This window comes from Pan paniscus, chromosome 15 (assembly GCF_029289425.2).
Source record: "Pan paniscus chromosome 15, NHGRI_mPanPan1-v2.0_pri, whole genome shotgun sequence".
In the NCBI taxonomy this organism is placed as follows: Eukaryota; Metazoa; Chordata; class Mammalia; order Primates; family Hominidae; genus Pan; species Pan paniscus.
Window position 1 is genome coordinate 98262009 of NC_073264.2, and position 11923 is coordinate 98273931.

The 11923-nt window shown below is 44.9% G+C and overlaps 1 long non-coding RNA gene across 1 annotated transcript; it reads left to right on the top strand.

The window, feature by feature from the left end:
- Positions 1-8468: 8468 nt before the first annotated feature.
- On the top strand, positions 8469-10674 carry LOC129393811 (uncharacterized). Its single transcript, XR_008620865.1, has 2 exons — positions 8469-8829; positions 10378-10674. It is a non-coding gene; the product is annotated as an uncharacterized LOC129393811 (long non-coding RNA).
- The last annotated feature ends 1249 nt before the right edge of the window (positions 10675-11923 follow it).

Below are 11923 nucleotides of genomic sequence, written 5' to 3' on the forward strand. Positions count from 1 at the left end.
CTGGAGCCCTCCTCCTAAACTGAGACAGCTGTTCCTGAGAAGTGGCCCATCTAGGGCCCTCTGTGGGAAGTTTAGGAACTCGCATCTTCAATTCTGTATGTTGTTATTGATCTTCCAAATAAATGTGGACCCAAGTCTTCCTTCATTCAAAATTCATTTGTTCTGAGTTGGGGATCACTTGGAAAGAGGTTGGGTTGGATTTCACCTTCCTTTTTTCCTGCAGAATAAATGAAACTGCAGGCGGCATGGGTAGCTCACCCAAGACAGTGATTGAGATGGGCACATTTTACTAAGTGGGGTGTTTCATTGGCACGTGGATTATTTATCCTTGGATACAGAATCCTCTGAGATATCTACCCATCAACACTTTAGTAGTCATATAGAAGCTACTCTAATGGCAATTATAATTGCTATTATTTTGGGGTGTTTCCTGAATGACAAGTACTGTGATAAGAGTTTTTCGTGCATTTCTCTTGTCCTTCTTAAAAACAGAGCAAATGAAGAATCATAGAGGTTAGGAAGTTTGTTCAGGTCACACAGCCATTTGGTGACAGTATCTACAGCTTCTTAACCATGTCCCCATCAGAGGAGCTCATCAGAGTTGGAGCAGGTGGATGGTTATAGTCATCACCACGTGTTCACAGTGACACCTCACTGAGCCTCAGTTTTGTCATCTAGAAAATAATAATTTGCATGATCTAGGAATAATAACATGCATGATCTCATAGGATTGTAGTGGTGGATAAATTATTGTTTCTTCCTAACATTTATTATAATTTGTATTTTTCCACTTGTGTTTTTACTTGGTTTTGTCTGTTTTTCCCACTAATATGTGAACTCCACAAGCCCAGAGTCTGTCATTTTGTTAGCTGTGGAATCCCCAGATCTTAGCACAATTCCTGGCACAGAGAGTTGGCATTCGGTCAATATTTGCTAAATGAATGAATGAATGATGCACAATGAAAATGGAGCCTGGCATACACTGGACATGTAACTTCCCTGCTTCCTCCGGAATTAGTTCCTGGTAGCTGGGTGGGGCTCTTGGAGTTTTGCAGGGAAAGGGGGACACAGGGAGTGTTGCACAACATACCCTGATTCCATAAGGTTGATTGGTTTTCAAAATCAGTGCCTAGGGAGAAGGAGAGACAGACAGCTTGGCAGTATTCAGTAGATGCTGGGCTTTGTATTCTTTGAATTGCCCATAAAATCCTTCAAACATATGCCATCATTTCTCCATGTGACACTTCCAAAGTAGCTTTCATATCTCATCATACTGAATAAATGTCAATGATAGGACTGGAAAATCCACAAAATAATAGTAATAATAACAATAATAGCAACTTCCATTTATAGAGGGCTTGCTATGTAACCAGGGTTACAATAAACACCTTATAGGATTTAGTTAATTGTTAGAAAATGCTAAGAGAAGAATATGATGATCTCTATTTTTCTATAAGGAAACTGAGATTCAATTTGCCCCAAATCACACAGCTTGTAACTAGTGGAATTTCCCTTTGCACCCAGGGTTTCCCTTGTTTTCTTACATCACAACTGTACCCTTGGTATTTACAGGACAGGCTCCTGACAATCTCAGTTCTCCACATTACTCCCATGAACCCAAGCATAAACAAAGGCCTTTCCAGAGCTGAAAAAGTGATCATAAAGATGCTCTCTAAAGCCCTACTCTGGGGCTGTAAAGGCAGCGAGTAGCTGCTGAGGGTAGTTTTGCAGTCATATTTATACCTACTTTTAATTACATGTAGATTAAGGGGTGGATTATGCAGAAATTTCTAGGAAAGGGGTAATAACTTTTGAGTCTTCAGGTCATTGTCATGGAAAGGGACAGGAACTCCCCAGTGTTGCCATGGCAATGGTAACTGACATGGCGCACTGGTAGGCGTGCCTTATCAAAAGCTGCTTCTGTCCTGGCCCTGTTTTAGCTAGTCCTCAATTTGGTCCAGTGTCCAAGCCCCACATTTAGAATCCCACCTCCTGCCTCACTAGGACCCCTTTACATGCTTATAAATTAATGAGAACCCTAAAGAGCTTTTATGTGGGTGATAGTTATCAATATTTACTATGTCAGAAATAAAAACTGAGAAATCACAAAAATATTTACAAATTCATTAAAAATAATAATAAATCCATTAACTGCAAATGTAAATTGAAAGATATATGTATTTCTTTCTTTTTTTTTAACAAAATATTCTTTCCAAAACAAGACAAAAGAACCTTAGTGAAAAAATGACCTCATTTAACATTTCTGCACATTTCTTCAATGCCTGACTTATCAGAAGACAGTTGGATCTTCGTATCTGGCCCCACATTTGTTGTAAGATGTTGCTTTGGTTGCAGTACAGTTGATGTACATAGGAAAAAGATCTGTTCTTATACATAAAAGAAACAGGAAAATGGAGGACCTGGGTGCCCCCTGAGAGGTTCTGTGATCTCAGGGGTCCTCAGGGCACACTTTAAGAATGGCTATCCTAGGCAGAGAGGGCAGCCTCTCCTAAGGCCAGGAGGCAGGCCGCAGCTCGCATTGTTTGGGGAATTGATCACGCACAGCTCAGCATTACCAGAGCATACTGGGAAAGGCCCCAATGGGAAGGGGTCCCTGAAGTGATGGGTGAGGAGAACCCAGATGCCTGGTGGTCCATGCTACAGCCAGCAGGTGATGGAAAGCCACTGAAGGTTTTAAGCAGGGAATGCGTGGGCAGCTGGCATTTGTAAGGCGCCCCCTGACTGCTGGGGGGAAGGGGTTAGTGAGGAAGAGCTGGGGGGAAAAAGCTGGAAACTGCTGCAGTGGTCCAGGTGACTGGCGACCTGCTGCTAGAACCTCCTGGTGCTGCTCTGTCACTGGGTTACATCCCAGCACACAGCCGCAGTTCGTACTGATGGCCCTGAGCCAACGAGACAAGGTTAATCACACTGAATAGGCTGTTTTAAGAACAGACTAAATGTTTCCATTAAAATAATTAAAATCTTAAAACGTTTTGGGGCTCAAAGGTATATGTTTCAGTTACCTGGAAAATCTACTTGGTGAAACAGTTCATTTTCTGACGATCCCAGAGAAATAAGATATTACCGTATTTTCTCTATACAGTGGGACTTGATGGCAGAAATACCATTTAGCAAACAGACAGGGCCCAGTCCTCCAGAGATTTCCCCGCCCAGTAGTTCTGTGACCTCAGATACAGGCGTGGGCTCCCCATGCCTCAGTTTCTCCATCTATGATGAGGGAACAGCAATTTCTACACTGGTGATGAAATGAGATCCACGGAGGTTCAGTCAACGCCCTTTCATTTCCTTTGACCACTTGTGTCAATTTCCCACAGAGTTGCAAACAGTGTTCGTTCTACCAGGGGTCTGACTGACAGCATTTGAAGCTGAGCTCTCAGCCTGCTTTGAAACCTCTGGCTCTGTATGGCTGGTCTTTGATGCCAAGCATCCTTTTCTACAACTATCCATAAGTCCTGGCACACAGCATACAACTGGGGACTCTGATGTTGAAAACATTCACACCAGAAGGGAGTGAATGTCAGCTGGGCTTATATAGATTTGGGAACCCTTCTCCTCACCATTCTCAGGTGGCCTTTATGCCCCAGCGGAGAGCCATGTGGGCCACTTGCAGGCCAGCCCTACTTGGTGGTTTTGAGCCACAGCTATAAATGGTCTCCAAGACCAGGATTCCATGGAAGTGTCCTAGGAGCCACCAGGGGCATGGAAGAGGGTGGGGGGGGCACCATGGTGTGGGGGCTGGGGAGCATAAATCCCAGGTTCCAGGCCCTTACCACACTTTAGCAGTAGCTGTTGTCTGATGTGCTTCTCAGTTGGGGTGGGTGTCATGTTAGCGTAACTGACAAAATGAGTCCTGCAAAACAACAGCAACGACAAAACACAAAAGTTTTCTTGTCTCAAATTCAGGACCGGTTAGATTAGCAGGAGGAAACTGAATAATTATCAACTTCCACAGGATCTTGGAATTCCTCTGGGGTCTCTCTCTAGGCCACCTAGACAGGTGGGGTGCCTTCCTGTCTTGGGGCACAAAAGACCTCTGACCCCCTCTTTGCCAAGCATTCTGCTCCCAAATCTCCTTTGGCTCAGAAAATGCTCCTGACCCCAGGGTCTCCTCCTGACCAATGTACCTGGAGTGCTTCCTGGACGAACCTGTCCTAGTGGGAGAAGCGACTGTAGGGAAAGGAGCAGTACCCAGGTTCAAATCCCAGCTCTGCCACTACTGGCTGTGGGACTTGGGGGCAGTCCCTCCAGTTCTCCAAACTTCAATTTCCCCAATAGTGAAAGAATACCATGATTTTTCTTTGGTAAATGAGATCTAATAAGCAGAAGCACCAGGCACATGATAAATAGATGCTCAATGAACAGCCTGATTTGGAGATTCCTAAAATACATAGAATAAAATGAAGTGTGTGTGTGTGTGTGTGTGTGTGTGTGTGTATAAGGAGGTGGTGGTACAAAGTGAAGGATTTAGGGGTGCAGAATCTATGCCTTTCTCCTTTTCTGGGAGTAGGGGTTCTGTCCAGGGACTTGTTCGGAAGGATCAGAAAATTTCAGCCAAAATACTGCTTACCGCTGCCATCTTTCTATTTTTGCCTCTCTGCACTGGAGTATGACTGGTTATTAAAATGAAAAATTCTCTCCTCCTCACCCACAGCAGCTGTTTCATTATGTTTTGCATTTTTCTCAGTCTAAATGTTAGCTCTTGTCCTGGGCAGTGACTTTCCTAATTTCTTTAATGTATATATCTCTATTGACATTGTGATGGATGATAACAGACTTCCGCGGAGGAACGCAACAGCCTTGCAGGGCCATTCGGACTTACTGGGAAAAGAGCAAGGATTAAATAACCAATTATAAATGGATATTTACCTGATAGATTAGGATGGTTGACTTTAGAGCAGTCTTGCTCTATTAGGCAAATGATCTATGCTCCACAAAGGTTTATAAATATGTATTGCACTAAAAGACTCAAGTCCTGGTAATAATTAATATGCATTTCATAGCACTCCATTAAAAACTTCGTCCGCCTCTTGATTTTTCAGAAGAAAATGAGCTTAAAATAATGCTGCAGCCATCAGTCACTTGTCTTCTGAGTAATATGGTGAAAGGGGCACTGTTGGATTAACTTGTCCAAATGGCTCAGTCACAGGTTCCTCCTCCTAGGCTCCCCTTTATCTCACTTTTCTGCAGCATCTTCTCAGCGACAAAGTCAGAACCACAAACCATGATTGGCTCCTGATTTTGCATGTGAAATCGGTCACAAAGCTTTATCCTTCTCCCATCCTGTTTCGGTATTTTATTGCTGCCAGGGTTACACTTCCATCTGAAAAATCTACACGTTACTCCTCTTCCCAGAAACACTCTACAGCTCTGTGAGGCTTTAGTAGCATTTCCCAATTTCTATTCTTTAGAACACAAATCCCACGAGATCTCTCTCTTAAAATGATTAAAAAGATGCTATGATGAAATATTGGGGAACTATTATATCTTTTGTATTCCCTCTTGGGAATGCCTGTGTGCACTAAAATATTAAAGGCTCTGAGAAGTCCTGCAGGGTTTATCCTAGCGTCTCCCAAGTTTATTTCGGTAAAACCTATTAGTACCTTATGGAATTGCTTCATGGAGCATACTTTGGTAAATCCTGGCTCACAAGATAAGCCTCGAATTCCCTATCTTGGCCAGTGGAGCTCTTTATGACCTCTAGGCTACCTTTCCAAATTCATTTCGGCTGCTCCTTTGTCCCATTCCCATTACAGACCATTCCTCATTCTTAGTGTGTGCAATTTTCACTCATCCTTCTTACTTCCTCTCCTAATCTATCCCAATCTATCAGGTAAATATTCGTTTGTAATTGGCTATTTAATCCTTGCTCTTTTCCCAGTGGGTCTGCGTGGCCCTGCAAGGTGCTTCATTCCTCTGCGGAAGTCGGTTATCAGCTATCACAATGTCAATGGAGATATATCCACAAAATAAATTAAGAGAATTACTGCCCAGGACAAGAGCTATTCTCGACCTTGTAAAGTCTGATTTAAACTTCAAAAACCAGATTAAATATCACTTCTATGCAACTGCCAATTCCACACTCACACCCTTTCCTAACTTTAACATTTTTTCTACGCACCTCTACCGTCGTACTATTTTTATTTTAGCTTGGTCTATATTCGAATTACTTGTTTATTTCCCCATTTCACTAGGAGGACTGGGAGACAAAAGCTTTATTTTTATTCTTTTTCTCTGCCTCTACAGCCTAAACAGTTCTCAGCACATAGTTCATGTGAAATGAGTATTTGCTGAAGAAACTTACAGATCAAGTCACCCAAAGTAAGTTCTTATTGCTCTCATTTGTGTTTTGAGCTTTCTGTGCATGACCGTATGAATTATTTAAGCGACAGAACCTGAGGGAAAAACTGGGCCGCCTGGTGTTGTCCGATTTCATCGTTGCAAAGAGAGCTTTGCAGGAAGGAAGCATGCAGCCTTCTCCTGCTACCCATCCCCTCTCTGGCCTTGATGAATGAAGCCAGTTGACTCATGGCTCGAGAAGCACCCATTTGATATACTCGTTTGAAAGAGCTATTGGATATTATTTTAACAGAGATATTAACATTATGCTCCCATTGTAGATTTCCTGATTCCTTATGTCTGAGAAAGTGCTTTTAGCCTTGGCTCAAAGGCAGCGGTACTGGAATAAATGCTCTTCCAACGGTACCTGGACCCCCATGAATATAAGATGCTTTATCTCTGGGGACCATCCAGGCAAGCCAAGCTTTAAATAAATAAAATGAATGCTCTCGTCACACAGGATGCCTACGAGCCAAGCGTTTTCAGCCTTCTAATATGGATGTGAAGCCTGATTTTGGATGGAGGCAAGAGAGGATAATATAATAGAGGCAGGAGGCCACAGCTCTGCATCAAAGTAGCAGAGCTTCTTAATGGGATCCTGGACAGGGCGATGACTTGACTCTATAAACCCATCAGTTTTATTGTCCAAACGCCATTTGTACATTTTATGGGAGAGCCTCTTTAACTGGAGGGAAATACTAATTGTAACATTTTAAATATCCACTAGATAGGCATCATGTCTAATCTCCATCTTCCTCTCTCGCTCTCTTTCTCTCTCTCTCTCTCTCTCTGTCTGGTGTGTGCCCCCTTCTGTGCATGCACGATCAAGAAATGTTGGTCCTCACTGATGGAAATAATTGATTGCAATACAAAAAGGTGGGTGTCACAACCTCTTTTTATCCTCAACTGGGAGTGGGGGCATATTCGGTTTATCTTCTTCAGTTGAAATACTTTTGTTTTCATCAGCTGTTTCTACAGCTTGGAAGAGTTCCCAGAGGGCTCAGTGTGACCCTGGTCAAAGATCAGCTAAAGATGGGGTAAATTCCAGAGAGAGACAACCACAGCGTCTGCCCTGAGCCTTTGAGAATCCAAAGTGGGCAGTCTACTCTTACTTTAGTTTTGTCTCAGTTTTATTTTAGATCGAGGGTCAGCAAACTAGGGTCTGTGGGGGCACCCACCTGCTTTTGTCATTAGCATTTCCCTGGGACTCAGCCATGCCCATGGGTTTGCATCTTATCTAAGGCTGCCTCCCAGCCACAGTGGCAGAGTGGAGTAGTTGCAACAAAGACAGCGTCAACCGCAAGCCCCACATTTTTACCTCCTTGCCCATTTCAAAGACAATTTGCAGACTCTTGGCCTAGATCTTGAAACTGAATTGGAAAGAACTTTGGAGGGGCTCTCCCTGACTCTGTGGGTGGATGCTGGAGTCCCTGCCTGTTGATTCTTCTGCAGCTGCTTGAGTGGCCTGCACCTGGCAGGAAAGCCCATTCCACGGCGGAGTGATTTTCAGTGTTTTCTTTCAGAGCTCTGTTTACCCTTCCTGGGTAAACAGATGTCTTACAGTTGAACTTCATAGCTTCTCGCCACGTAGCCATGCACCCTTTCCTTTTCTTCATACTTCACTCAACACCAAGAAATACCACCTCTCCCTTCGGGCACATCCGCTTTTAAATAAACCCACGTGCCTCCTCTGAGTATCCCTGCACAGATGAAGTGCCGGTGGGTAGGACCCCAGCCTGTCCTCGGCTTGAGACGCCCGCAGGGGAGGTGGAAAGGGCGTGGCTGTAGAGTCAGAAGACTGAAGTTTAAGGGTCAATTGGTCACTCAGTAATTATTTACTGAGCACCTACCTGCTTCCAGTGACTCTTTTAGCCACTAGGGACACGAAGTTTTCAAAACAAATTTCTGTCCTTTGCTCCAAAGCCTCTGGGGGAGATAGATCACCAAGGCGGAGGTTGGGGGTGGGTGGGGGGAGGGTGGAATTTAAAATAAAACTGTAGTGTGGAGGGTGCATGCCGGTGAGACCTCTAACTCAATCCAGTGGGACTTGGGGAGGGCTTCCTGGAGGAGGTGCTTAAGATCCAAAGAAACGAAGGATGAGGGATGGAAGGAGAGTCAGTGGAGGGCATTTGGGCAGACTGCTAAAGGTCTGTAGTTCCATCCAACTCTTACCTTTCCACTGCTATTTCCCCACCCCTCTCCAAGTTTCAGATGTGTCTTTGGGCCTTGGGACTTCTTCAAATGTCAATGTGCGTGAATCACCCGGAAGCTTGTTAAAATCCCAGCTCTGATTCAGCAGCTCTGGGTGGGACCTGAGATGACACATGTCTTACGAGCTCCAGATGGCATCCATGCTGCTGGTTAAGTGACCGCACTTCGCACGCAAACGTTCACTGCAGCACCGTTCTCAATGGCAAAGACATGGAATCAACCTAAATGCTCATCAATGGCAGACTGGATAAAGAAAATGTGGTACATATACACCACGGAATACTATGCAGCCATAAAAAGAACAAGTTCATGTCTTTTGTGGGAACATGGATGAAGTTGGAGGTCATTATTCTTAGCAAACTAACACAGGAACAGAAAACCAAATACAGCATGTTCTCACTTATACGTGGGAGCTAAATGATGAGAACTCATGAACAGAAAGAAGGGAACAACAGACACTGGGGTATACTTGAGGCTGGAGGGAGGGAGGAGGGAGAGGAGCAGAAAAAAATAACTATTGGGTACCAGGCTTAATAGTTGGATGATGAAATAATCTGTACAACAAGCCCTGTGACATGAGTTTACCTATATAACAAACCTTCACATGTACCTCCAAACCTAAAATGAAAGTTAAAAAAGAAGAAAGACCTTGGAGGATTTTATCGATTTAGCAAACTTTTTTTAAGAATCTATCCTGTGTGAGTCACTGTACCAGGATCAGCTGGAACAGGGAGACGGGAGTCAGGAATATCTGTACCTTGTAGTCATCTCAATCCATCGGGGAGAACAGACATTGAGGCAAGGACCACACAGATGATCAATCACATTTCTGATGAGCTCCATGAGGAGAAGGAAGGGTGCCATGGGGGCATAAATTCAGGGTTTCTGACTAGTTGGGGTCAGGAGGTTGGAGTTAGGCAAGGCTTCCCTGTAGGAAGTGAAGAGATATTTAAGGCTAAATCTTGGTTATCAAAATCCCCCTCTCCCATCCTGGGACCTCACAAATAATTTGCTTTCTGTACGGAATGCAAGTGAACTTCATTCCATAAATGCTTGGGAGGACCCAGGAGAGCTCAGTCTTCACACTGACAATGAACTCTCAGGCCCTGAGACTTACCTCAGGCACCTCCTCCAGGAAGCCTAAAAAGATTGACCCTACCTGACAGTGTTCAAACGAATCCTCTCATAAGTCTATTCTTGAAGGCCCATGTTTCCTGCAGGTTTTGTCAGGGGCCTGTTTCCATGTCTCTCCCTCAGGAGCCGGAGCACTGGCCCACACAAGTCAGGCTTGCAATAATTTCTGACTGAATGACTTTGAAAGTATCTGAAATGGGGACTTCAACAATAAAAGGCAGTTAAGAAGCATGTTGCCTTTTTGATATCTGTCCTAGTGTTGCCAGATAAAGAGAATCCCATTCCCTTCTGTCTGGCTTTCAGTTTCTAAGGCTCAGGCTGAGCAGGCCTTCCACCTGTGTGATGTGAAGACACCTATGACTGCCTTTGTTGAGTACCTGCTATGCACAGGCTCGGGGCCAGCTGCTTTGCCTGCCTCATCTTTTCTGTACAACTGTCCTATAAGCAGTAGTTAGTGTGGCATTATACAGGCAGGCCGAGACGTTCATAAAATAAAGGTCTCACTGTTTTGAGAAATACTGGGCAAGAAGGGAATTAGCCTGGAGCTGGGTTAGAGAGAGCAGTTGAAAGCTTTGAGTGAGAAAAGCATGATCAAGGGTCTTTGGAGAGAGGCAGGTGCGGGGCTGTTCTCTGGGTGGCCTTGGACTGAGCCACTTCTCCATTTCTTGCTTGTAGTTGTCGAGAATAACTGTGGAGGCCAGGCACAGTGGCTAACACCTGTAATCCCAGCACTTTGGAAGTTTGAGACCGGCCTGGCCAACATGGTGAAAACCCATCTCTACTAAAAATACAAAAATCAGCTTGTGTAGTGGCGGGCGCCTGTAGTCCCAGCTACTCGGGAGGTTGAGGCAGGAGAATTGCTTGAACCTGAGAGACAGAGGTTGCTGAGAGACGAAATCATGCCACTGCACTCCAGCCTGAGTGACAAAGTGAGACTCTGTCTCAAAAAAAAAAAAAAAAAAAAAAGAATAACTGTGGAACGTGCTAGGCATGCAACATCTTGAGGTAAGGGGGAGCTGGCCAGGCCCTGTTCCAGTCCCCGCAAGAATGGGATGTCCTTCAATAGTTGAGCTCAGTGAGTCACATTCTCCACAGTGTAAAACCAGGGCAGATGGCTTTCCTGGGCCCCTCAGTTGTGCTGCAAGTAGGGCACATGCAGATAAGACTCCATCTGCCCTGGCAGCTTACCTGAGCCTTGTGTGGGACCAGCTTCCGATGAATCCTAGACATCTGTTGTCCCTTGCTGCCTGTCTGCCAGGAATAAACACTCTTCCTGTAGGTTGTTGTGTAGGGGTGTTCTGTCTCATTGGATGCAAACAAGCTGGTTATCAGTGCTGGGTGATGCTGCTTCACAGCAGGGAGTGTGTTTGGGTACAGTGCTCCAGAGGACAGCCAAATGCACCCTTGTCAGCCCCTCCAGGATTGAGGCGGACATTAGAAGTGTAGTTCCTTGGCAAAGGGAGGCAGATTGAGGGGTACTTAGAGACAAAGAGACACACCAAGGAACATAAAAAGCAGCATTCAGACAGATGTGGAAGAACTAACCCACTGGGCAGCTGGAGGTCCATTTGTAAGAGTAAACTGGGGCTGACCCAAGAAGCTGTCATTTTCTAACAGGTTCGTGACGGATTTCACTCCAACTTTTTCTTTCTCTCTTTCTCTCTCTCTCTCTTTCTCTCTCTGTCTCCCCCTCTCTCCATCCCTCCATCCCTCCCTCCCTCTCTCCCTCTCTTTCTTTCTCTCTCTCCCCCCTCCTTCCCTCCCTCTCTTTCCCTTCGTTTCTTCCTTCCTTCCTTCCTTCCTTCCTTCCTTCCTTCCTTCCTTCCTTCCTTCCTTCCTTCCTGTCTTCCTTCCTGCCTTCCTTCCTGCCTTCATTCCCTCCTTCCCTTTTCTTCATTTTCTTTCCTTCATTTTTTACAAACAAAATCTCACTCTGTCACCCAGGCTGGAGTGCAGTGGCATGATCACAGCTTACTGCAGCCTCAAACTCCTGGGCTCAAGGGATTTTCCTGCCTCAGCCTCCCGAGTAGCTGGGACTGTGGGGATGCAATACCACGCTGGGCTAATTTTTAAATTTTTTGTTGAGACAAGGGTCTTGCTATGTTTCTCAGGCTGGTCTCGAACTCCTGGCCTTGAGCAATTCTTCCATCTCGGGTTTCCAAAGTTCTGGGATTATACACATGAGCCACTGTCCCTGGAGGACTTAATTTTTTTTTAACAT